Raw genomic sequence first — 27,403 nt, forward strand, 5'->3', positions numbered from 1 at the left:
GGTGGGGCAGAGCAACAAGCATTCTTTTACCTGACCTCCTGACTCAGGTAGACGTCAGACAAATGCAGGCCTCTTGACTTAAGGTGGGTAGGCGGCCACCCCGGGGTAGGGGGATGGGGGTGGCGCGGCCGCAGCAGGTAGGGAGACCCAGGCCTATCCTATTCCACTGGGTCCCAGCCCAGAGCCCTGCCAGTAGCAGGAAGTTCCACCACTGAGAGAGCTCCACCAAAACACACCAACCTGAGCACTGACAGGAAAACCAGACTAAAGTCTGATTTCTTTGGGCTACTTCCTACCATGATCCGGGGAAGGTTCCAGCATCCAGGGGTCCTACATCTCCTTGGGGTATTTGGCTTCTGGCAAACTCAGCGGCTCCTCTCCAAACTCTGTTTCCTCTCGGGGTAGAGTGCTGCCCGGTTTGGTACAGGGCCGGAGGCCTGCAGCAGGCAAGAGTCATTTGTTTCCTCCCCTGGCTTCCCTTCAACTGCTTTGGAGGCCCTGCCTCTTAATACTTCCTGTCAAACTTCTCACCTTCAAGCATGAAGGCCAGGCCTGGCCTGGCTCTGCCCACTCAGGCACAGAGAGTGATACTTAACCCTGGCCTCACTACAGTGTCTGGCCAGTTCTCTCTGGCTCTCCTGCTGGCTGGTGGTCTGCCTGGCCGTTGCTGCTGCTGTTCGGAGGGCTCTGCTGGCCCAGAGGGGAGTGAAGAACCCTGCTCCTGCTACCATCCATGGGGTCTCTCCTGGCTGGCTTGCTGGTGACTGCTGCTTCAGAGCCTGCTGCTGGTGCTCTCGAGGAGGAAGAGGAAGACTGTTACAGGGCACTGTGGAGGGGGTTTCTAGCTGGACTTTTACATCTTGCTCCTCTTGTGGTGCTGTTGTGGAGGGCAAGGGGAGCATGTGGAGCCCTCCCCCAGTTCATCTACTCCCCCACCACCACCACCACTGCCATCCCCTCCACCACCTGCACTCACCATCTGGATCTGCTCTTTGCCCCTCGACACAGCTGTTTGCTTCACCCTTTTTCATCACTGGGACTGATTGCAGCAGCAAGCATAGATTGTGTCATGCCAGGGCACGTGGGCGCATGTGCCCTCCCTTCCCTAGCTATGTTTGGCCAGTGGGCTCCCCCATCCTCTGCTTTGCCCACTGGCCTTCCTGCAGCAGTTTGCCCCCTTTCCCCTTGCTGCCTTCCCCGCACGCCCCTTGCTGCCCATTTTGCTTTCCTCCCCTCCTTCCACCTTGAACTTTATGGTGCAGGTAGTCCAGCGTGGATCACGTTGGCGCATGCCTTCCTCCGCCGGGCTCCCATACGACCAGCAGCTCCTCTTTTATCTCCATCTGAGAGGACTTCCGCAAGACTTCTCTGAGCTGATGGTCTTCTACCAGGATCTCCTCCAGACCTGGAAGCTGCTATCAATGACCAGGTCCATGGTTGCCACCAAGGGAGCAGACCTCCTTGCGGAGCCCCTGCTACACAACCCCCACTTTCGTGTGCAGGTGGCAGAGTCCCCCTCTGTGCGCCAGAGGCTGGTCCTGCAAAAACCACCAGAATCGGAGATCTCCTGGACTACAACCCGGGGGACTGGGTAGATCCCCGAGTACTAGGTCAGTGCCTGGGGTTCTCCACCCTTCAGACCCCCCCACATATACTCTAGGAGGTGGGGGAAGCCTTATTACTCACCTCCCAGGTTTTCCTTGAGTGGGTCCTGTGAGAGGGTGTTCCCCTCTTACCTCAGGCCCTCTGGACTTTTTCACTGGGCTCCTGCTGCACAAACCCCCTGGCTCCCTCCCTTCCATAACCTGAGCCATCTGTGCGCCTTGCAGCCAATTCGCTTCCAAACTGCACCAAGGGAACAACTGTACATGCTCATGCACCATACGTTTCACTTCCTCACCCTCATCTTGCCCCGATACCAAGTGGCAGGACCTACTACCACTTGCGGTAATATTCATTTTGTGTCCATTTAGAAATCTTGCTTCAAATTAGTTCAAACAGTTCATGCCAACGATCTCTGCAAGAAACAAATTAAACAGCAGAATGAATGAAACATTACACTTCCAGCCCTGCGTTCCATGCTCAGGCCACACACCCACTTAACTCCAAGTCAATGGACATTTGGGCAGAGTATGTGCTTCAGAACTAGGCTCTGGATGTCTAAAACCATAAACCAGTTAAAAAGAACAAAGTCAAATAGTACAATAAAATTAAAGCCTCTTCTGATCCAACAATATAACAAGAGAATTCAGAGTTGTGATTAAAAATCCTTGTCCTTGATTTACCCTTTTGTATCTTGCAGACACCACAGATTGGTGTGTAGTGTTACATACCATATGGGCTAAACTATTTCTGTGGTCTTTCCTTCCCATTTTTCTTCTTTCACATTTCATTTCTCTCCAGGCTACTTACCCATTTTTTTCTCTCTTTTTTTGTTTTAAATGAGGTGTCCGATGTCATATATTGATTAACATCTGGCAGTCAGCACATCATGACTACACTGGTCAGCAGAAAGCACTCAATGAATCTCTTCTTGGTCTGAATCCCAGATTTTCAGATATGATAGTGTCTCACAGACCTAATGTATTAGAATTTGGGGAATACAGGAAAAGTAATCTCTTTCAAAAGATTAAAAGGTAGAAAAAAATCTTGGCTAGCAATTTCAGGTTGTTCTGTACATTCCTACATCTTCTAATTCTGATTTTCTCCTCTTTTCCTTCTTTAATCCTCCTGTGCATTTCTTTTCAATTTCATTTCTCCTACCTTGTTTTCTTTTAAAAAAAGAGAGGGGTTTTTTTTGCTAGATCTAAAGACCCAATCCTTGTCCTTTCTGGAAACAAAAGCAAAACTCCTATTGACTGAGGAGCAGGCCCTATTAAAGTTAAGATAGTAAAACATTTCCCCTCTCTCAGCCTCTTCAAGGTCCCTTACCAACTAAATCCCTGATCCTGCAAATACTCACGTGTGTAACTTTATGGACATAAGAGTTATGCACATAACAGTTAGTGGGCTTGCAGTCTTACTGTCAGGAGTGCACATGTATGTACTGGGGGACAGGAGGGTCTGGACTTGGAGGCTGGTATAGCCTTACTTCATTTTCTCTTCAGTGTCTCACAGTACGTTATTTCAATCATATGACTTTGCACAATTTAATCTGATTGTTGTATTAGTCACTGTACAGAAAAATATGGTCTGGGCCTCAAAGAGCACACAAACTAACGAAACAAGACTGTAACAGGCAATATGAAAATGGAGGAAGGAGGCCAAGAGTCGTATTAATAAAATGTTACATGCGCTACCCACATGCATGGTCTTATGGTTCAGAATCATGTGACTGTGTTTTTTTTATTTCTAGAAATGAATAAAATTTTCCTGACTGCCCTTCAACCTACCATTCAACCAACCTACTGTCCACCATTAGTTCAGAGTGTTGTAGTTCACAAAGCCAAAAGTCATAATGGAGAAGAGGTAGTTAGGATTGGAACTATCCTCTATTATACAGCTCTTTGTAGTTCCCTCTAACTTCTGGGAAATTTGCATGAAAATTGCCATGTTTACTCATGAAGACAAAGGGCATGTTTCTGAAACCCTAAATAAAATTAATTATACTTTTTTGAGTTACTGTTGGTCATTTTTAAAAAAATTACCTAAATTTGAAATTCTGACCTTGTCTAATTATTGCTATGTCTCTGTAGTTCAAAAACCACATTGTCAAAACCACATAGGTCCTTCAAGCTTTCCACAGTGTTAAATCTCCTCAAAATCTCATGCACTGGCTCTCCTTGAAGAAATTACAGTCGGGTTAAGCAAAGTTAATGGTTAATGATCTTTTGTTCTGAATAGTTTGGGGGACAATATGGGAGGCAGGATGATCTTGTGGTTAAGAGAAGCCCAGGTAGAATAAAAGGCTTTTTGTTTATTATAAAGTATAAAGCTGTACGAAGCCCAAATTGGGCAGAAAATGTTCTGTATCTAATAACCCGACAGAGAAAATAAAAAGGCAAAGTTGGGAAAAGAGGACCCTGAATTGTATCTTGATTGGAAAGGAGCAGGCCAGCGATCAGGAGGGGGCACTCAGGGGTAAGCGTGGTGACCTTATGACAGGCTCCTAATGACAGTACAACCACAATACAAAAATAAATAATGATGTGTGGCTTGTAAAACACTGCAAAGGTAAATTTTCATTAAAAAACAAAACAACAAAAGCAAACAACCTTCTATTACACTTACTACTGAGTAGTCATATTTCAGTGGTAAATAATACCTACGGCACATAAGAAGTCAAAATTAGGTTGAGCACATCACCCAAAAACCTAAGAAAACCAACCAGCAATACAATAGGAAAACCATTGATTTAGCGCCCAAATGAAAGAGTAGACACAGCATTGCACACATCTATAGCCTTGTCTACACTAAAGGGAAAAATCGATCTAAGCTACGCAATTTGAGTTATGTGAATAGCGTAACTCAAATCAACATAGCTTCGATCTACTTACCGCGGGGTTCACACTATGCAATGTCAACGGAAGACACTTTCCCATTGACTGCCCTTACTCTTCTCGATCAGTGGAGTACAGGAATCGACTGGAGACGATCGGCGGTCGATTTAGCGGGTCGAGTGAAGACCCACTAAATCGATCACCGATGCATCGATCGCTGCAGCGTCAATCCTTCAGTAAGTGTAGACAAGCCCTTTATTTCTGTCCCATACCTTTCCTATGGAAAGGCAGCTTTTGAGTCAAAATCACTTTGTGTAGCGCTGTGTCCACCTTACCACTTGATTCATTAAAAGCACATGAATTTCCATAGCACAATCAGATAATTCCCCAAAACCTTTTTTCCTTTAAAAAAATTCTACTCTGTAGAGGTGGAAATAATGAGATTCAAATGTAATTTACTCCCCCACGTTGCACTATTCCTTTTTCTCCTTGTAGGAAGTAACAAGGTAAAGATGTCAGGCTGTTCATGATTTTTCTCCAGCAAGCAGATCTTGCCTCTTGACAGATTTCTGAGGCATTCAGTTAGTAATTTTGAGGCTTCTCCCACTCTACTGCCCCCACCCCCTCAGACTGTGACATACTTTAAGGCTGCTGATAAACAATCATGGTTACTTTGTCATGAGCATAGCTTCCCTTTGATTTATCCTTGATTCTAAGAGACTGTGAGCATTTTTATCCATTTGAGATTAAGATCCTATGCGAATAGCTAGAAATCTTTAATATACCAATAAAATATTGCCATTCCATATATTGTTTGCTTGTTAGTCTACCTGAGTCAGGGAAGTCAGTGTGCTAACAAGCTAAGTATAGGATAATAGAATAAGTTTATTGCTAGTATTGCTGACTCCTCTTCTTCCCTGCTTATGTTTTCAGGCGTGCAGCAAAGAGGTCAGCATTTCAATAGCTTTTCCTTCAGTCCATTCTTTATCATCTCACTTCGCATCTCAAGGACCTTCAGGGAATGTAGGTTTAGAGTTATCTGATGTTCATCAATTGAAGATATAAAAAATAATCACTTTCATTACCTTTCAAGCTGTTAGCTAAACCTCAGCTGCTTATTCTACATTACAAAATCTACAGCAATGAAATGATAAGACATCCATTTATTTCAGCTGACGTTTGCTCTTAAGTTTTTAAAGGGTTGCACATTCTTTCTTTCAGAAAGAGAGTTCCATGGAGAATTGGAAAAAGAAAAATGACTCATCATTCATCTTCCTTGGGCTCCAAAGGCCAACAAGAGATACAGCTCTAAACACAGGGATGGCAACACTAAAATGTAATACTGATTCCAGAGGTGGCTCTGACTGACTCTGCAATAAAAAGGTTAACACCTGAAACAAGTTCTAGAATTGCTTAAACAGTACATAAATGTATCCTCCAAACATTTGTGATGGGCAAAGGGACGTAGTCTAAAAACTTGCACCAGTGGCCAGGAACAAGCATTAGTTATGGTTGAAAATGACTTTCCATTATAATTCCCCATCCTCAGATCTTTCCAAAACATTCACTTTTGGGGCTAAAATTTTCCAAAATAGGTCTCTGTCTGCAGATGAATGTTTTGGGGAAAGTTGGAGCAAAACCCCTTTTGCCGCTTTTGAATTATGTAGAAAAATTGTTTTCACTCAGTGTTACAATTGCTGCACATATCTTTTTAGAGGATTTCAAAGCTGCTGAAGCCTGAACCTAATAAAGTGGAAGAAGAGAGCAGGATGCACTTGGAATAAGTACATGTCTGCCCTACTATTATATAAAATTCCCCCTCCCTGCCCACCGCTGTGCTATATGTTGTATTGATATAAATAAAACAAAAAGAGGAAGACAATGTTCCATACTGGCTTTGTTTATATTGACAATAATGTATGCATCCTCACCAGTTTGATTTCCAGTTGGCAAACTCATTTATTCTATCTAAAAACAGGACAGGAGTGAATATGAACCAGGAACTGTGCACAGTATAATTAGTAGTATTGACTGATATTTAATTAAAACCAGAATTTGCATTCAATATTCTAGGGGCTTAAAAACAGACTTCCCTAAGGCCAAAAATTGGTGTGCACAGCTGAGACAACTTTAAAAAAAAAAACATACATAGAAAAGGCAACTGCCCTCAGACAGCACAACTATTTTCTGACGCTAATGTAGGCAAGTTACACTGCTTTAGGCGTGCTTCACTTAAGAAGTCCCACAAACTAGCTTAATATACCACTTTTTTAAAAAACTCTAGAGTCCAAGTTGACCTTAGTAGGAAGAATCAGCAACGGGGAAGTATACGATGTATATTGCACTCTGATACAGATACGCTGAGTACAATGTACAGCAATGACAACTGGAAATGGAGAAAAATGCCAGATGTGACAGCCTTCTTAAAGCCTGACTATATCTGAATCTTACCAGACAAGAGTCCTGGAAGCCACTATCCTTCCTTGCAGAGAAAAAGAGAGCCGTACAAATGATAGCTGATGACACTCTGCTTTCTAGTGTTTCTAGCGGTCACTGTAAACCAAGAGATTCCATATGGTATTGTGAAAATGAATGTGAATAATACTGACCCTCTTCTGTGTGCCACTTGATGACTTTCAATTTTTTTCTTGTTTCAGTGATTCTTTATTTCATATAAGAAATAAAGGAGACACAAAGACACAAATGGAAGCTAAGTGCCTAAATACCTTTGATTTTTTTTCCTTGGGATTTGGACACAATTCCTTAGGCTCCTTGGAAAATTCCACCTAAATATTTCACTTGAAACTGGGAGGCAAAGAATGAAAGATAGATTGTTATTGAGCTACACACAGAAGCCCTGATCCTGCATTGGGATCTGCTAGTACAGATCCTTGACTCTATGCAGGATCCGAGTTAATGTGCCTTTGCAGGAATAACGGCTAGTGGATCCCTATGTTGGATCGGTGCCAAAACAGTTTTGAAAGATTAAACTCAGCTGGATAATGGAGAGGGGTTATATCTTTGTAAGAGAACTGGGTGTAATAAGAGTTGGGATTCAGGGATATTCAGTTGTCTGTAGTGTAATATGTATATCTATGACACTGTATAAATCATTTAAATAATTAACTGTCAGAATCTCTTCTGGACCTATTACATTTGCATTTTTCACATTAAGTGAGAACACCTTTAGATTTCAAGAGCAACAAATGAAAATGGTGCAAGGTTTGCCTAAGAAAAGATGTCAGGCTTTAGCCCAGCACCTGCAATCCTTTAGATATTTCACTGTGTCTAGAATCTCCCTCTTAGCATATTTCCTGCTGAAGATGAGAGGCAGGATCATCCAGTGATTAGGGCACTGTAACAGTCTGTACCGTTATATTCACCACTGTTTACAAAACTATGATAAATCTTGTACAAAGTATGCCTTGTGAGGTATCATTAGAAAGTTCATAATCTGCTGAACATTATTGTCTTGGTAATATATTTGTGCCAACATTATATGAAAAGTTATAAGATTCTACTATATGACTTTACTGAGACATGTTCTAAGTCTAGGGAAACAGCTTCAAACCAGTTCCCCAGAGACAAAAGGTTAGCCAGCACCTCAGCCAGGTGTCAGCAGAATCAAATGGATTATCATGTGATTAAGCAGCCCTTCTTTGGTAGGAAAAAGGGTGTGAGCAAAAAATTTACATCTTGGCAATGGAAGACTGCAGGTTCCAATGTAAACAGACTGGCTATCACCTGAACCCCAGCTGGAGATGATTATCAAAGAGGAAGAAAAAATATAAAATTGAGAAACAGAGGCCCCAATTCACCTCTCTCCCCTCATCTATACTCACGGCATCAATAACATTTGAAGGACAAAGGAAGCATCATTGAACTGGGAGCGGGTCTTGGCTGAAGGTATCTAGCCAGACTGCTATAAGCATGTGGTGAGAGAGCTTGAAATTAACTTAGCTTGTTAAATTAGGTATTAGCTTGTGTTTTACATTTTATTTCTTTGTAACCAATTCTGACCTTTATGCTTCATTACTTGTAATCACTTAAAATCTATGTTTTTGTTAATAAACTTGTTTAGTTTTATCAGTTTGGATTGAAATGTTTGGGAATCTCCATTTGAGATAACAAGGTTCGTGCATATCATTTTCTATTAATAAAAGGTTGGACTTTCAATGAGCTTATATCATCCAGGAGGATAGTGGGCAGTACAAGATGCGCATTTCTGGGGACAAGTCTGGGATTGGGAATTTTCTAGTGTTACTCTGCAATATAATTCAGGAGTGGCTGGCTAAGAGCATTCAGGTAACTCAGCTGAGAATAGTTTACATGCTAGAGGCTATATGTGAGCATGCTAGCAGTGGTTGCTCTCACAGCAAAGCAGCGTAAAAGGCACCTCAGGTTGGAGAACTGAGGGGACACAGCTGTCTAAGAGTCCAGATTGTACCTGGGCAATGTCACAGGCAGTGGCAGAGCTAGGTTCAGTTCCCTGTCCTGCTATACTGTGTGACCCTGGACAAGTCATTTAAGGAACATCTACATGCTACCCCTCCCCCCGCACCCAACAAAAAAGAGTGGCTGCAAGCCTCAGAGCCCAGGTCAGCTGACTTGGTCTTACATGGCTTATGCTATGGGGCTAAAAATAGTAGTGCAGACATTCCTGCCCAGGATCTGAGACCCTCCCCCCTGTGGGGTTTCAGAGTCTGGTCTCCAGCCCAAGCAAGAATGTCTACTCTACTATTTTTAGCCCCATAGCATGAGCCCTGCAAGACCAAGTCAGTTGACCCAGACTCTGATATTTGCTGCCTCAGGAGGTTTTTTTAAGTGTAGATGTACCCACTGTCTCTCTGTGCTCATTGAAGGAATTATACCACTTCCATGCCTCACAGGAATGTTGTAAACATAAATCTATAAGTACTTGGGAAAAACTGAAGTGCCATGGAGGTCACAGTAGTCTATAAAGAAGCTTGTTCTTCTATCTGATAAATCTGATTGTTTTATCTTCTCCCACACCTCCAGTTGCATTTGAGGAGTATTTAATGAGGTTGTATGTTCTTCTGTCATGTCAAACATCATAATTTGGAACTCAAGATCAAGAAACCTTATTTATAAACAGGAGATGGTTATCATTCAAGGAATATTTGGCCTCATTCTCATTTACACTAAGGTCCATTTGTACTGCTCTGTATATGTAAAATGGCCTTATATTGATTCCCATTTTAAGGCCCCAAATGGCCTTACTGTAAATGAGAATCAGGCCCACTATAACTCCCTCTAATGGACAAACAACTGTGAAAGATGTTGAGAGGCTTAGCTGATTTTATCCTTGCTTAACCAGATTAGAATATGCCATTTATGTTGCAAATCAATTAATCTAGTGAGAGGATGATTATATGTCCTGGAATTACTTTGTGTAATCAATAACATCATCTATATTTTCAGTATCATATAGGAAATGAAAAAAAGCAAAAACAAAAAAGGGGGGGGGCATTCTATTGAATGTGGCAGCCATTCTGCACTGCAAAAACAAAACAAGAGAAAACCGAGGAATAATATTCTGATTTGGTGAATCTATTACAATTTATGGATTTTTATTGATGTTATGAGATTGTTGAATCATGGAAAGCCTCAGTGAATGCGGAATCCCCTATTTGCCAACAAGAGCTGCAGAACATACCTACTGTTTCATTAGCGAAGAGTAAAGATGAATAACAGTTGAACAAATAGAACTTAATTAAACCCTGTGAACTGCTCTGTCTATGTACCCAAGTTCTTTCTAGTTCAACTCTAGTCACAGTCCCTGGTGTTCCATCAATAACGGTCCTTCCAGGGAACAGAAGCCCTCTTATTTTAGTTCCACTGATCATGATACATCTTTTCCTATTTTACAAACTTTAATATAGGAATTAAAAACAAATTAATTGATGCCTAGACCTGTATCCCATGTCCCTTTTGCTGGAGGTTGCTAGAACTTAGCTGAGTTAGAGTCTTGTTTTTATCACAGACTCAACTGCTTCATAGTCATTAAGGTAGCTTGGTCTCCTCAACAGATGACCACACCAGCAGTGACTGATTTCCGTGCATCTGTCAACTGTCTCCAAGTCTAGTACACTATATCTCTGTGGACTCCCCTGGCTCCCTGTAGGATTGGTCTCCAGATGGTCTCGGTCTCTCCATTCTGTGATTCTCTTTATTTCTGTACTCTCTCTGGGTGTTGTCTGCTGGATGGTAAGTGCCTCCTGTTCCTTCGGATCACTTGTCCCTCTTGTGTAGTCACCTCTTATGACCTTGGTGCCACTGCACCCCTCACAACTCCATTTAGTCCACTCTCTCTGGTGTCTCCCTAACGGCTGGATCCTCACAGGAGTGCCTGTCTCCAGGGCTGACAAGCCCTTGACTGATCTTTCATACTCTAGTGCCTACTTTCTCTGATTGTTGCAGTCAGAAGGACGGAGATACCACCAAGAAGAGATGGCAACAATGTCTTCTCAGTGGTAGCAGAGATTTGGTCCCTCATCCCACCAGTGCCTGTGTGGACGGTTTTGGCACCTGTGTGATGGGGTATTCCGGTCAGCCAAAAAATGCTAGCAAGAGGTCTGAACCACAAGAAACAGCCTTGAGTAACAATGTTAGCTGTTTTCACAGCTGATTCCACCTTACCATTACTCTGGGGATATGTAGGGGAGACAATAGGGTGATCAAACTCCCATTTGCATGCAAATACCTTGTATTCTCCAGAGGCAAATTGGGGTCTGTTCTCAGCGAATACAGTGTCTGGAATGTCATGTATCAGAAACTGGGCCTGACGTTTCCCAATCACTGACTTGCTTCTTGTATCAGGCAGGGCATTGACCTCCCAAAAAAATGAATAATAGCCCACTGTAATTAAGCATTGCTTTTCACTGAAGGTAAATAAGTCTTTTCTAGGGCTGTCAAGCGATTAAAAAATTAATCGTGATTAATCGTACTGTTAAACAATAATAGAATACCATTTATTTAAATATTTTTGGATGTTTTCTACATTTTCAAATATATTGATTTCAATTACAACACAGAATACAAAGTGTACAGTGCTCACTTTATATTTTTATTATAAGTATTTGCACTGTAAGAAAAAAGAAATTGAGAAATACTATTAATCTAATACAAGTACTGTAGTGCAATCTCTTTATCATGAAAGTTGAACTTACAAATGTAGAATTATGTACAAAAAAACTGCATTCAAAAACAAAACAATGTAAAATTTTAGAGCCTGCAAGTCCACTCAGTCCTACTTCTTGTTCAGCCAATCGCTCAGACAAACAAGTTTGTTTACATTTCCAGGAGATAATGCTGCCTGCTTCTTGTTTACAATGTCACCTGAAAGTGAGAACAGGTGTTCTCATGGCACTGTTGTAGCTGGCATCGCAAGATATTTACATGCCAGATGTGCTAAAGATTCATATGTTCCTTCATGCTTCAACCTCCTGTCCAGGGGACATACGTCCATGATGATGATGGGTTCTGCTCAACAACAATCTAAAGCAGTGCAGACCCACACATGTTTATTTTCATCATCTGAGTCAGATGCCACCAGCAGAACGTTGATTTTCTTTTTTGGTGATTTGGGTTCTGTTGTTTCCACATCGGATTTCTGAAAACATTCTCCACACCTCGTCCCTCTCAGATTTTGGAAGGCACTTCAGAGTCTTAATCCTTAGGTCGAGTGCTGTAGCTATCTTTAGAAATCTCAGATTGGTACCTTCTTTGTGTTTTGTGAAATCTGCAGTGACAGTGTTCTTAAAATGAACAACATGTGCTAGGTAATCATCAGAGACTTCTATAACATGAAACACATGGCAGAATGTGGGTAAAACAGATCAGGAGACATACAATTCTCCCCCAAGAAGTTCAGTCACAAATAAAAATTATTATGAGCATCATCAGCATGAAAGCATGTCATCTGAAATGGTGGCCAAAGCATGAAAGGGCATACAAACATACAAATGTTTAGCATATCTGGCACATAAATACCTTGCAATGCCGGCTACAAAAGTGCCATGCAAATGCCTGTTCTCACTTTCTGGTGACATTTTAAATAAGAAGAAGGCAGCATTATCTCTTGTAAATGTAAACAATTTGTTTGTCTTAGTGATTGGCCGAACAAGAAGTAGGACTGAGTGGACTTGAAAGCTCTGAAATTTTACATTGCTTTGTTTGAGTTCAATTATGTCACCAAAACATCTACATTTGTAAGTTGCACTTTCATGACAAAGATATTGCACTACAGTACTTGTATGAGGTGAATGGAAAAATATTATTTCTTTTGTTTATCATTTTTCCAGTGCAAATATTTGTAATAAAAATAGACACTGATCTCAATTACAACACAGAATATAATATATATCAAAATGTCGAAAAACATCCAAAATATTTAATAAATTTCCATTGGTATTCTATTGTTTAACAGTGTGATTAAAACTGCAATTAATTGCGATTAATTTTTTAAATTCCAATTAATTTTTTTGAGTTAACTGTGATTAATCAACAGCCCTAATCTTTTCCCACCTTTTCTCTTGGTCGGGTGAGCAGCTTATGTGGTAACAATCTCTTTCGGAAGGTGGTTATCACATGACTGGCAGGTGTAACACCCTTCTGTCAAGGAGTAGAGTTATGTATTCATTCCCAGCCAGTAAAAATAATTCCGAGCCTGTCTAAGGCAGCTGTCAGTGTCCAGGCGTGAGGCATGTATTTTTTGCATGACATCCCAATGTAATGAAGCAGGAACAACAGCTCATTGTCCTTGAAATATGATTCCATCTTGCACACTTAGTTCATACTTACTTTGAAAACATAGTTCTGCTCCTATTGGTACTTGGCTTATGTCTTCTGGCCAACCTGCTAGTATCAATCCCTTGGCTGCCTGCAGTTGGACTGAGGCCTTGTTCCCCAGTAAGGTAGAAAAATGGGTTTACTTTCCAGCTTTTGTCATCCTCCTGGGTGGCCAGGTCTGTGTACAGCTCAAACTCCTCTTTCCACTGGGTCTGTCGCTAGGCTAGGTTTGTGTCTGCAAAATCCAGGGCTCCAGGGCTTCAGACCAACTTCCATGGTTCACGCTGCCAGCTGCTGCTCTGCAGAGAATTCACAGCTCAGATACCGCCACCATGTTTCATTAGCAAAGCTTGAAATGTCATAATACACTTACCAGACCACAGACAATGGAGAATTGTTAATCTTAATGACTGTGCTCTGATCAAACAATAGGTATTCAAAGGAGGTTGCTTGAGCTGGTAAACCATATCAACCAACTGGTTTCAGAGTAGCAGCCATGTTAGTCTGTATCCGCAAAAAGAAAAGGAGGACTTGTGGCACCTTAGAGACTAACAAATTTATTTGAGCATAAGCTTTTGTGAGCTACAGCTCACTTCATAAGCTTGTGCTAAAATAAATTTGTTAGTCTCTAAGGTGCCACAAGTACTCCTTGTCTTTTTGCATATCAAACAAATTTCTCCGCAGAGAGGGGGAATTGAAGAGTAGAAAATCTTTAGCAAGAGAACAAAGGATCCAGGTGTTAGTGGTGCAACATATCAATGTGAGAAACTGAGAAACACAGAAAGCTTTGGGCAGGAGAGAGAAAGAGATGGGCATGCTTTTGTAGCAGATTTCAGAGTAACATATATATATACAAAGTTTCCACGGTATGCATCCGATGAAGTGAGCTGTAGCTCACGAAAGCTTATGCTCAAATAAATTGGTTAGTCTCTAAGGTGCCACAAGTCCTCCTTTTCTTTTCGTAGCAGAGGGTTCTGCAGGATTAATAACTGAGTAAGAAGGAAGCTAGCTGACCTAGAGAGAGTGAGAGACTCCATGATTTAGAGGAGAAGCCATGTGCAAGAGAGGGAACCTGGACTCCCTCAGAGGGTCTGCCCTAGACCCAAAAGAATTCCTCAAAGTGGTGAGGAAACAGAGGCTGAGAAACATGTACAGGTGTGTTTATTATTTTGTCTAGATCTGTGTATTCCTCATGCCCCCTAAAGAGTAAATTGTTTTAGAATCTTGCGCAAAGTCTGTCTGTTTCACTAGCACGTGCCTCTGGAGAGTGAGCACCTGGCTGGAGTTCTGGGAAAGGATGTGCTTAAGCAACAGAAGAGTCTGAGGGGTCAGTACTGGTTCCAGGGCCTCAGCAGTTGAAACGTGAGGTCTTAGCTCTCAGGACAGGGTGCGAGACAGACAATCTGCACCCTGCCTATAGACTGCAGCCACGGGGCAATGCCTGGTCTCTGTTCAGGCTTGGGAGGCTTAAAGCACGCCCAGCCCACTAAAGCCCACATCCAAGCACAACAGCCTGGTGAATATCAAGCTAGAAAGTGTTCTTCCCAGACTGTGTGTGTGTGTGACAAATACATTCAACTGAAGCTGGTACCAGGGAAGTTTTTGGTACACAAAATGTAACTAGTCTTGGCTAACCTACAACTTCAGGTGATCCATCTGGGCAAACACACCAAGTGTAGTAAAACATGCAATGGAGTCTTGAATGACCACAAAGGGTCAGGACCATTTAAAACCGAGCTCATCAATGGTACAGTCAGAAGCACTCAGCCTCTAAGCACTCTGCTGGGTCATTGGTACAAACAGAGTACTAAGAAGAAATGCCGTCTACCGAGTCACTGACACCACTCCTTGCAGCATTCTGGGTGTTATTTAATGATCTCCCGTTGTCAGATCAGGCTTGACCCTGCTTAATTTGAGATCTGACAAGATCACAAGCCAAGGTGAGGGTCATATAATTAGAAAAGAATTAGAATAAATACCTTTTCCCTGAGAGCAGCTCACTTTAATTTATCACAGATGTGTAGACAGGTAGATTCTCTTTAGTTGGCAAAACTAAACCTGAGAGCAATGTAGAGGTTTTTTCACTGATTCTTCCAAATAAGAGCACCTTATATAGTGGACATGCTGTTCACCTTGGTGGAAAATCTAAAATATGGAATTGTTTACAGCTTCCGTGTTCAATACAGATGCAGGTCTAGAAATTTAATTTCTCCCTCATGCACATTTTCAATTTCCCCTCCAGAAAATTGACAACTATGTGTTATCAATGCAATAAGAAAATGAAATGAGAAGCAAATTAAAATCAAATTAACCAAAAGCCAAATTATATACATCTATTTGACAATCCTGATGTAATTGAACTTTTCAGTCTTTGACCCTGTCCATGCAAGATCAAGTTGATGGGTTGTTATTATAATTCTCTAATGGTGTTTCTGTATATTAATCATCAAATGTAGATTATAGCCATTTAATTATGAAATCTGAAAATTATTAGAATATTAGGATGGGAATTCAAAAAGGTAGTTAGATGTCTAGCTCCCAATAGGCATTTTTCTACATTTGGAATATCTTTGTCCTGCACAGCATTTGTCAGTCCCAGGATGCAGTAATTATGCACCTCAAATCTTTTTAATTATTTGACAAATGGCAAGGTTTCCAAAGGCGTAGATGATAAAAACCATCATGGAATCTTATCACATACAGTGCAGGAGGCTTTAAGACAGCTTTCTATATGCAGAAAAGATTACTTCTAAATATGTGCCCAAAGAAAGTAATCAGCAATCTTACTTTACACATTGAATAAATGGATTGGTTTTTTGCATATATGGAAAATCTCTTTAAATATAGCCTAAGCAAATAGAACAGGTTTCTGATTGGAGCAAATGCAGGGGGAAATGTATGACCTACATGCAAATTTATTTCACAAAGTTATAGCTGTTCATGTGGCAGTTTTAGATTAACTACTGGTTTGATGCACCAACTGGCCAATGTGCATAAATGAGTTCTCTCCCTCATGGTGTTTAGTATGCTCCTTGTCAGTAAAACAGCTCCGCCATCTGTGAAATTCCCTGTAGATTCTTATAGCAGACAAGGATTGTGGCTCACCAGTGAAGTCTGCCATCTTGTGACAACCCTATTCTATTATAATTCCAATAAAATCATTTTACAGCAGCCCCGATTAATTCTAGAATGTATTAAGTTTGTCTATTGTCTATTCTTGATCCTATGAGCAAGACAAAGTATTTCTTTTTAACTATCATTTGCAAGAGGGGAGATGCAGTCCATGCCTCCATCTCAACAATTTCTTTATCAGAAAAAAAAAATGCAGTGATAAATGGCATCTTAATTCAACAGCATCGTAACTCTCAGCAGGTAGTTGCAATTTGCATGACCACTCCCCTTCAAATTGCTTGGTTTTCAATGCACAAGATTGTAAAAGGAAAGATCACTGATATAAAAATACTATACAATTTGAAATCAATACATTGTTTCATGCTTCCTGTCTTAAACGTAATGTGGGCAAATTCCTGATGGAGGTAGTATTATTCAATTCAGATACCAATCACCAATTATAATATTATATTTGTGCTGTTTATGCAGGCCACAAACATACCAAATGTATTCAACACATTTCTTTTAGTGGTTTCATAGAGAGGTTCTGTAGGGCTTAATTGAAGAGCTAACCCTTGTTATTCCCTCAATACAAAATTGTATAATTTGCAAGTAAATAGCGAAAGACACAGTGTTCATTGAAGTCAGTGATAAAACTTCCAAACCAGCAGCTTTGGTATAAATTAGATTTCAGCTGTGGCTTTCTGAACTGAAAGGAAAAGAGTTAGATAAAGAAAAATCTGGTGGCTTTTCAGTTAAAATTTCCCAGCAAAAGACTGGGGAAATAGAGATTTTTAAAAGGGTGTAAAACCAGCATAGCTCATTGACATTACCCAGCACAGAATACATGAAACACAATAATAGGCAAAACTATGTATTAGCCTTAGGCCAGTGAGCAAAGACCAGGTGCACAGTTGAGCTCACTGGGTAGCAAACAGAATTATCTAAGTATGTTCTTGTTAATGTGTTTTTGCATCTGTTAATCAAGCTGCAACCTTTGTGTGCAACTTCAGTGTTGACAATATGTTCATCTTGGGGCAAGGTGCTTTTGCAATGTAGACATGCATCATAAAATTGAGACTGAATATAATCAGAAAGTGAAACATACAAATCTAATGCTTTATATATGCTTTCCATTATTCAGAGCAGTGGCAGAATAGCCACTGGGCCTATGGGGCCCCAATCCCCGGGTGCTTGGGGAAAGCCCCCGCGCCCTGACCCCACTTCCAGGCAGCAGCTCTGGGTGGGTGGGGCAGCACAGCGGCAGGGGAAGCACCCCACATCCTAAACCCCGTTCCTCAGCGGCTGCACCGTGGAATAGCAATGTGGGAAGCCACCTCACGCCGACCCCACTCCCCAGCATCTGTGCTGGGCGGGCGTGGTGTGCATAGTGGCAGGGGAAGTCCCCAGCATCGCCCCAGCCCTGGCAGCAGCCAGGTGCGGTTGCAGGCGAAGCCCACAGTGACCTTGACCCTGTCAGCAGCTGGGCGCAGCAGCAGGGGAAGCCCCCAGTGCCCCCAGACCACGGCAGAAGCCAGGGAGCCATAGGGAAAGCCCCCAGCGCCCCATGACCCCGTCCCCAGCAGAAGCTGGGGAAGACCCAGCACCACGACCCCCACTGTGGCCCTGGGACTGGAGGAGCTCTTGCTACCTGCTGCGGCCTCAGGGCTGGTGCAGTGGGGGGACAGGGCTTCCCCAGTCTTGGGGGTGGAATGGAAGGGACCTAGGTGAAATAGGGGTGAGGCCCCAGGGAAGGGGCAGAAAGGGGTGGGGCGGTGGGCAGGGTCATATGTGGAGGGGCGGAACGGGGGTGGGGCCACAGGTGGAAGGGCTGGGGTATGCCCCCCCCCTTGCTCTGGCCCAGGAAACCTTAATCTGCCTCTGATTCAGAGTTGCTTATAAGTGGATCTGGAGAGAAACTGAACTATGGAGTAAATGGATGCAAGTCTGTTAAATCAATAGCATCACACCCACTTGCATCAGGTTGGAGTTTGGCCCAGAGATCTATTTATGAAGTTTGTCATCAGCATGACTTCAGCAATATAAAACTGAAGAAAATCTCACAAATAAAGCCTATAGCTATCAAATACAGAGAACATTTTCCTCTGAATGTAAATTTTAGTAGGTTTGTGGGAACACAAAAATTCCATTTTTTTAAATCAATGTTTCCAAATTTGTTTTCACTCTGATGCAGAATAAAAATGACACCTCTTCTGAAATTTTTGAGAAAAAGCACAAGAGATACCCACTTACCCCAGAATAGCCAATAGCCCAATGGTTAGGGCACTCAGCTAGGGTATAGAAGACCTAGATTCAAGTCTACTCTGCCTGTTTTAGAACAAGGAATGTAGGGTCTCCCATGTTAGGGGGCTTATTCCTTCACCCACTTACTTCCCTGGTCCTTCTCGCATGGACAGAGAGCAACAATACCCGAAGTCCAAAAGTGTAAACAATTCGATGTTTATTGGGGTGAACTTCCAGCAAGCATGATTCCAGTTTCCTTCCTTAGTATCCTCCTTCCCAGCTCTGACACCACAGAGCCTTACACTTGTGTCCCTGTTCCCATTCCTACCCTTAGCCAAACATGATTCCAACTTCCTTACTCCCATTCCCTGTTCCCATTTCCCCCTTTAGCAAAACATGATTCCAATTTTCTTACCCCCATTTCCTGTTCCCATCTCCCCCACCCCCTCCCACCCAGACCCACCCACTTCCTCATTGACTACAGATTATATAGTAAAACTTGAGTTCTATACCTTAACCAATCATTTTCCTGAAATTTAACTAACCAATCCTAACATATTGTAACATGATTATGTAACCAATTATATCCCACCACCTTAATTAGTTTACATCCAGCAAAATTAATTATACAGCAGACAGGAACAATCACAGAACCAGACAGAGATTATACAGACAAATAGCAAAGTGGGAACTATAATGACAAGACAATACAGAAGTGAGGATTTCACATCCCAGCTATTGATAAGTGAGTTCTTGCCAGACAGGATGCTATCAAACTAAGTTTCCTTTTACATTTTCTAGGCACTTCCCTTTCTCTGGAGGTGATAGGAATACAATCTTGTCCTGATACTGCCTAACAGCCCAATAGCACCTTATTTCAATATGACTAGTTTGGAATGTGAGGATGTGACTGTTTGCTTCCTAGCTTATGGCTGCCTCTGCTGCTTACCCAAAGGCCTTAGCCTAAGAACAGGGCCTCAGACTGTCACAGTAAGAGAAGGCCCTTACACCAGCAGACAGTGATCTTGATTCTTCTTTTATACCTCTAGGACTAGCCAAGTGATAAGAATACACCTAAATTCTTAAAGTACAGGCCTTTGCAGACAGGCCTGAATATCTTTATCCTAACACCCCACACCCCATGTGAGTGCCTGCTGGGCTATAAAATGAGGGTTCTTTTCCCTCAGTCTTTCCTTTTGCTGATGTTCACTGTGTATAAATAGCAAAAAGAGAGACTGATTATATAGCCCAGTGGTTAGGAAACTCTCCTCAGATGTGGGCAATCCCAGTTCAAATCTCTGCTCTGAATCAGGCAGAATAGAGCATTGAACCTACATCCCAGATGAATGCCCTAACCACTCAGCTGGAGGGTGGGAGTGGGTGTCTCTCTCTCTCACTGACCAGAAATTCCATCTTGGACCTGAGAAAGTTTAATTGAAACCAACCCTTTTCCATCAAAAGTTTCAACAAACAGGCATTTTCTGATGAAAAAACATTTTGTCAAAAAGTTCCTGATCAGTTCTAGATTTTAACACATGTGTTTAACTCCCTTAAGAAGGCAACAGAGAATACAGGGTTTTCATTTGTTAATTTTTAGATGCTTCATTATGTAACCCTTCTGCCAGGTGGAGGCAGCTGCAACCAGGGCCGGGTTCAACATCTAAGGATTCCTCTACATCGATACAACACAGAACAGGCTCAAGCCCACACCCAGTAATCTGGGAAAATTACACACCACCCCTGGGCACCTCTAGAGGCAACAATTCTCTACTCGCAAGCACAGAGTCTGAGTATAGAAAAGAAACATTTTAATAAAAGGAGGGAAGTAACTCGGCATTAATTTGAGAAAACACTGCAAACAGGGTTCATAAACATAAACCATGAGCAAAAGACCCACCCCCAAGTAAGTTGGGCAGTGTGCTTTTCCCCTCAGGTTCTTAAGTCCAGTAACCCAAAAGTCCCTTTCACATGCCTGACCCTTCTCTGCACCCCACTCACAGTTGCTGTCCTTGGTCAGTGCAGACCCACAGTTGCATCTGCAGAGTTCATCTCCCTCCCTGGGTGCAGGGGGGTAAAAAGGCTCTTTACACACTCTGCTGCTCAAGCACTTGCTTGCCGCCCCTCTCTGCAGGGCTCTGCTTTGGCCCTCTCTGCCAGCCGCCCTGCTGGCGACTCACCACCAGCTGCGCCTCTCCACCAGCCGCCCCGCTGGCCACTCACCGCAGGCCACTTATCTCCGGCAGCCGACCTGCTGGCCACATACTGTGCCTCTCTGGCTCACCAGCCACTTGCTCACCAGCCAAATATCAGTCACCTTCTGCTGCCACCTGCCTCTTTGCCGTCTTTCAGCTAGGTACTCATGACAAGCACTTCTCGCTCCATCTTTGCAGGCACTACTAAGGAAATCATGCCCACATACCTCAATGCTCCCATTGGTAGCTCCAACACCCCTGTTTTAGTGCTCTCAATTCTTCTATAGGTTTCAGCACAAAACATATGGACCATCAGGATGTTCAGGTATTGGTCCCCAGCCCATTGTCTGCAGTAATCCGGGAATACCTTGAAAAGACCAGAGTTGGACCCTATCAGCACAGACACATCAGAAATTACTTTAGAGTCGGGGCATATTAAGGCAGCGGTGACTCCCTCTTTTCTTACACCAGCAACCTCCTCTGGAAATTCCAGGTGCATTATGACATACCCTTGGTAGGGGTGTTCATTCATGCTGAGGCCACACAGGCCAAGGCCTGTCAGTGGCTGTATACACAGGTACCTAAGCATCTGGTGGTAGAATGACTGAAATATAATAGTCACTTGAGATCCAGTGTCAAGCACTGCTTTACATTCTGCCCCTTCAATCCTCACTGTGACCTCCGCTCGAGGCCCTATCAGTCCTGAGGACATCCCATCTGGACAGTCTTTTCCAGGGAAACCTTCAAATCTTGCAGCCCTGGGTGGCTGCCATCCCAGGACCCTTCAGCAGTTCCTCGACCCCACCCAACTGGTTGTCAGCTTTCCATACACTAAGGAGGGATTTTCTTCATTACGACACTTGGCAGCACTGTGTCCACCCTGACCACACCAGAGAAAGAAGAATTGTCCTTTCCCCCTTTGGTCAGGTGGAAAGGTGGCTCTAAATGCTGACTTCTCCATCGCCACAGCCAGAGGCTTCTTATGCCTGGAAGTCTTAGTTCGGTCAATGGTGCTTTGCACCTCAGCGATCTGTTCTATTAGGACCTGCACTTGCTGGGCAAGTTCCTCTACAGCGCTCGCTATCAGTACACTGGCTGCCCACAGGAGTGCTGTGCTGGCTGGCTCAGATGGTTGGGCTTTCCAAAACTCACTGGCAGCCTGCGTTTCTTCCTCCCCTCTGACCTCTTTTATCAGCTGGGAGTAACTCGGGGGACATTCCTGTCAGTCTCTTAAGTGGAGATGAAGTAGAATCGGGTTCTGATATCGAGTTCATCTTACAATTTGAGCAAGTCTGGTCTGATCCATCTGCTCGGCAGTCACTGCTCCCCTCTTGACAGCTCCCTGAAGCAGCCTCTCCAGCCTCTGTACATAGGCTGAAACCTTCTCGCCCCTTTGCTGTCGGGAATTAAGGAACTTTCAATAACTGTCCTCAGAGCCCTCTATGCTCCCAAAGGTGTGCTCAAGGGCCTCTAGGCAGTCCTTCACACTGACCCCAGAGTTAGTGAGCTTCAGGGTGCGAATCACGTCTAATGCTGGGCCTCTGAGGCTCTCTGTTAGACATCTTCGCTTCCCAGCATCTGGTCCGGCCCACTCCTGCAGCATTTCAGTAGTATGCTCTAACCAGGGTTCAAACTCCTCTTCCTTAGGTATTGTAATGGGACTCCCAGCAAATAACCTTAACTTACGATAGCAGCTTGACATAGCATGGGACAACACAACCTTTTCCAATGTTTTCCCCAGTGCTTTTGCCCAATCATCAGCTGAGGCTGCAGCCCCCAAGCTAGGGGCTGCTGAGTCAGAGCCCAACAAACCCAACATATTAGCCATTACACAAACAGTGATTTCCTCAAAATATAAACACAATTGTTTCCCCAATTTAGTGAATCACTCAAGATGTACTTGCGAGGGGTACCGACCCAGGATCCTGGACGAGCCTCCCAAAATGTAACCCTTCTGCCAGATGGATCCTGCAGCAATCAGGGCTGGGTTAAATATCTAGGGGTTCCTTTCCATTGATACAACACAGAACTGGCTCGAGCCCCCACACAGTAATGTGGGAAAATTACACCCCTGGGAACTTCTGAAAGGCAATACTTCCCCACCCACAAGCACAGAGTCCGAGTGTAGAAAATAAACTTTTAATAAAAGGAGAGAAGTAACTCGGAATTAATTTGGAAGAGTTCATAAACATAAACCATCACTAAAAGACCCATCCCCAAGTAGGTTGGGCAGTGTACTTTTCCCCTCAGGTTCTATATTCCAGCAACCCAAAAGTCCCTTTCGCATGCCTGACTCATCTCTGCACCTCACTCACTGTTGCTGTCTTGGTCAGTGCAAGCCCAGAGTTCAGAGGTGCATCTGCAGAGTTCACCTCCCACCCTGAGTGGGGAGGGGTAAAGAGGCATCTTCCTTGCTCCACTGGCTGCTCACCGCTCTGCTCGTCACACGTCTCCATTGCCACCCTGCTGGCCGCCCATCACGCCTCTCCACCGCCACCCTGCTGGCCATTCATCCTACCTCTCTGCTGCTGCCCTGCTGGTCACTCATTTGTCAGCTGTCAGTCACCTTCTGCCTCTCTGCTGTGACCTCTGCATATCCGTCTCTCAGTAATTTTCAGCTCTTTTGCAGGCTGGCCAGAAATACTGCCCCATCTCAGGTGATTTCAGCTCTCAGTGATTTTAGCTCTTAACAGGCAGGGCACAAACACAGTCCTACCACAACTGGTTTCAGCTCTGATTGAGCAATTAAAATAACAAAAGAGGCTCCTCATTAAGCCTATTTAGCTCTATTCTTTGAACAGTGGGGAAGAACAGGGTAAGCCAGTTTAGAGAGGACTGGGGGAGGGGAAAAAAGGGATTGCAGCCTCCTGACCAGGACTCCTGTTCCCTCCTCCCCTACTTGCACAAGGCTTTGGCAGTCGAACTCCTGGCTCAATGAGGTCCTCCCTGCTAAGGGTGACCCCCCCCCCCCCGCCGCCATTTGGAACAGGTTAAGCACAGTCTTCCCAAAATAATTACATTGGTAATGCCATTTCACTATCTCTGCATTCAGTACTAACGTAATTTGTGACCCAACACTAACAAAGCTGATTACAATGAGCAAAACACCACTCCAGCTGCTGAATATCTAAGCAAATCTAAGCAAAGCAGGAGCAAACTGTATTTACATAACCACACCCAGAGTCTCTCCCTGTTCCAGCTAGCTGTCAGAGTAGCATTCATTCAGCCCCTGCTTACAAGTGTATGCAAATATTCCACTAGCAATGGAAATGAAAGTTTCTTCTCATGATTAATTCTTTGTGTATTCTATAAGTTTTAATATGAAAATAAAAATTCATATGGGCTTTGAAAGTTTCTCAAAGTGTTGTTTTATTAGAAGATAACATTTTACAAGATAGTTTTCTTTTATTGGATGTTTTGTTTTATTGATGTATTTTCATTTATCAAGGACATATCAAAGACTGTGAATGTTTGCTGAATTGATTCCATAAAATACCTTTGGTAATTGGAATAGGATATAGAGGCAGAACAAGAATAAAGGCCAAAAGCAACCCACACCATTCCTTGAAAATAGATTGATAAATTAATTGATTTTAAGTCCAGATAGGACCATTATCCTATAATATGACAGCCTACATAACACAAGCTGTAATACCTCACCTAGTAATTCCTGTATCAAGCCCATAACTTCTCGTTGAACTAGCAAAGGCCTTTGAAATCCTTGCTGATCTTAAACACAAAAAAGAGGCTTACAAGAAGTGGAAGATTGGACAAATGACCAGGGATGAGTATATAAATATTGCTCGGGCATGTAGGAATGGAATCAGGAATGCTAAATCACACCTGGAGTTGCAGCTAGCGAGGGATGTTAAGAGTAACAAGAAGGGTTTCTTCAGGTATGTTGGCAATAAGAAGAAAGCCAAGGAAAGTGTGGGCCCCTTACCAAATGAGGGAGGCAACCTAGTGACAGAGTATGTGGAAAAAGCTAACGTACTCAATGCTTTTTTTTCCCTAAGTCCCGGAAGATTGGAAAAAGGCTAATGTAGTGCCCATCTTTAAAAAAGGGAAGAAGGAGGATCCTGGGAACTACAGGCCAGTCAACCTCAACTCAGTCCCTGGAAAAATCATGGAGCATGTCCTGAAGGAATCAATTCTGAAGCACTTAGATGAGAGGAAAGTGACCAGGAACAGTCAGCATGGATTCACCAAGGGAAAGTCATGCCTGATTAATCTAATTGCCTTCTATGATGAGATAACTGGTTCTGTGGATGAAGGGAAAGTAGTGGACGTGTTATTCCTCGACTTTAGCAAAGCTTTTGACACGGTCTCCCACAGTATTCTTGTCAGCAAGTTAAAGAAGTATGGGCTGGATGGATGCACTACAAGGTGGGTAGAAAGTTGGCTAGATTGTCTGGCTCAACGGGTAGTGATCAATGGCTCCATGTCTAGTTGGCAGCCAGTATCTAGCGGAGTGCCCCAAGGGTTGGTCCTGGGGCCGGTTTTGTTTGTTATGGTGTGGATTGCACCCTCAGCAAGTTTGTGGATGACACTAAACTGGGAGGAGAGGTAGATATGCTGGAGGTAGGGATAGGATACAGAGGGACCGAGACAAATTGGAAGATTGGGCCAAAAGAAATCTGATTAAGTTCAACAAGGACAAGTGCAGAGTTCTGCACTTAGGACGGAAGAATCCAATGCACCGCTACAGACTAGGGACCGAATGGCTAGGTAGCAGTTCTGCAGAGAAGGACCTAGGGGTGACAGTGGACGAGAAGCTGGATATGAGTCAACAGTGTGCCCTTGTTGCCAAGAAGGCCAATGGCATTTTGGGATGTATAAGTAGGGGCATTGCCAGCAGATCGAGGGACGTGATCGTTCCCCTCTATTCGACATTGGTGAGGCCTCATCTGGAGTACTGTGTCCAGTTTTGGGCCCCACACTATAAGAAGGATGTGGAGAAATTGGAGAGTCCAGCGAAGGGCAACAAAAATGATTAGGGGACTGGAACACATGAGTTATGAGGAGAGGCTGAGGGAACTGGGATTGTTTATCTATGGAAGAGAAGAATGAGGGGGGATTTGATAGTTGCTTTTAACTACCTGAAAGGTGGATCCAAAGAGGATGGATCTAGACTATTCTCAGTGATAGCAGATGACAGGACAAGGAGTAATGGTCTCAAGTTGCAGTGGGGGAGGTTTAGGTTGGATATTAGGAAAAACTTTTTCACTAGGAGGGTGGTGAAACACTGGAATGCGTTACCTAGGGAGGTGGTGGAATCCCCTTCCTTAGAAGTTTTTAAGGTCAGGCTTGACAAAGCCCTCGCTGGGACGATTTAGTTGGGATTGGTCCTGCTCTGGGCAGGGGGTTGGACTAGATGGCCTCCAGAGGTCCCTTCCAACTCTGTTATTCTATGATTCTATGATCTAATCTTGATTTTACAACTTCAAGTGATGGAGAATCCATCACTTAACTCACTCTACCCCTGTGGTTACTACATGGTTGTGTACATGGCTTAAGAAGTTGGGTGAGCTTGATAGATAGTCCTTGTTGGCCTACCAATTAACCCAGGAGAAGGAATACAACCTTTTGGCCTGGCCTGGGTGAGAAGGTGGGAAGTCAAAGCCAACAGGAAAGATTCTGTCCCAAATAGTTGTGGCGAAGAAGTTTTACCTATATTTGAACTTGTTGGCATCTGTTGCTTCCTACAGTTTGACTGGGAAAGGTTAACTGGCCTCAGACAGTAAATAAAAAGGTGCTTTGTTTTCTAGGAAAGATCTTATCCAGGAGTGGGTGGGAAACTTTGCTAACTGGAAGAACTCTGCAGTCAGCATTTTCAAGGCACGTTATGTACTGAAATATGCAGGTAGATGCTTAAACAGGTGGGATACAACTGTTGTATGTGAGCCAATAAACTGTAGAGGCCATAGCTCTTCCAGCAAAGAGAAGGCAAGGTTGGATTATTTCCAGGAAGCTGCCTGAGACTTCTGAACAGATTTTATTATTTCTATCTGTTTTATAGTGGTGACAGCTCTTCTGGACCTGGGTCATTCGGTTTATATGCAGGTACTTTTTGAACTGTTTGTCATTTTCTGGGAATTTCAAATCTGCTTACTTTCTGCATTTATACACTTGGCTTTATCTGTGTTTCTTATCCAGCTATCATTTTGTTTTGCCATTTCTGTACATAGTATATGGCATTTTTAATATTACATAGTCATTGATGGGGACACCTACTGCAACTTTCTGAATTCTTGTAGAGACTTAGCTCTATTCTATATTAAACTTTTTGGGCATCAAGCCATTTTTCTCTGTCTTCAGTATTCAAGTGATGGGGATCTTCTCTGTTTTTTATATTTGGTTTGATATAGGGACAGGGTTTCCTAGTTAAAATATTGAGTTTAAGATACTTTGTTATAGCTTGTGATTATATTGGGGTTTCATTTAAGAGGATAAAAATTGAGACTGCAATCTGTATGAGAGACATGAATGAATTGCACCAATCATAGAGAGAAGAGTACTTTAAAATATGGAGCATTTACCTGACTGACGCTGAGGAGTGTTAAACAGAATCTAAACCACCAAATCCTTTTGCCAAACTTAATCAAG

At 43.1% G+C, this 27,403-nt stretch overlaps 1 long non-coding RNA gene across 4 annotated transcripts in view; it reads right to left on the bottom strand.

The window, feature by feature from the left end:
- LOC142068459 (uncharacterized) overlaps nt 1-23,567 on the bottom strand; it is a 47,494-nt gene extending 23,927 nt beyond the window's left edge. Inside the window, exons 1-3 of one of the 4 annotated variants that reach the window (XR_012664289.1) lie at nt 23,316-23,567; nt 21,025-21,164; nt 13,263-13,544 (exon numbers count right to left, since the gene is read on the bottom strand). This is a non-coding gene — a long non-coding RNA (uncharacterized LOC142068459). Of the gene's footprint in view, nt 1-12,886; nt 13,550-21,024; nt 21,165-23,315 lie in introns of those variants that run through there. The other 3 variants (XR_012664287.1, XR_012664288.1, XR_012664290.1) reach the window with 3 other exon arrangements.
- Between the last annotated feature and the right edge of the window lie 3,836 nt (nt 23,568-27,403).

Source organism: Caretta caretta, chromosome 11 (genome assembly GCF_965140235.1).
Source record: "Caretta caretta isolate rCarCar2 chromosome 11, rCarCar1.hap1, whole genome shotgun sequence".
NCBI classification, from domain to species: Eukaryota; Metazoa; Chordata; order Testudines; family Cheloniidae; genus Caretta; species Caretta caretta.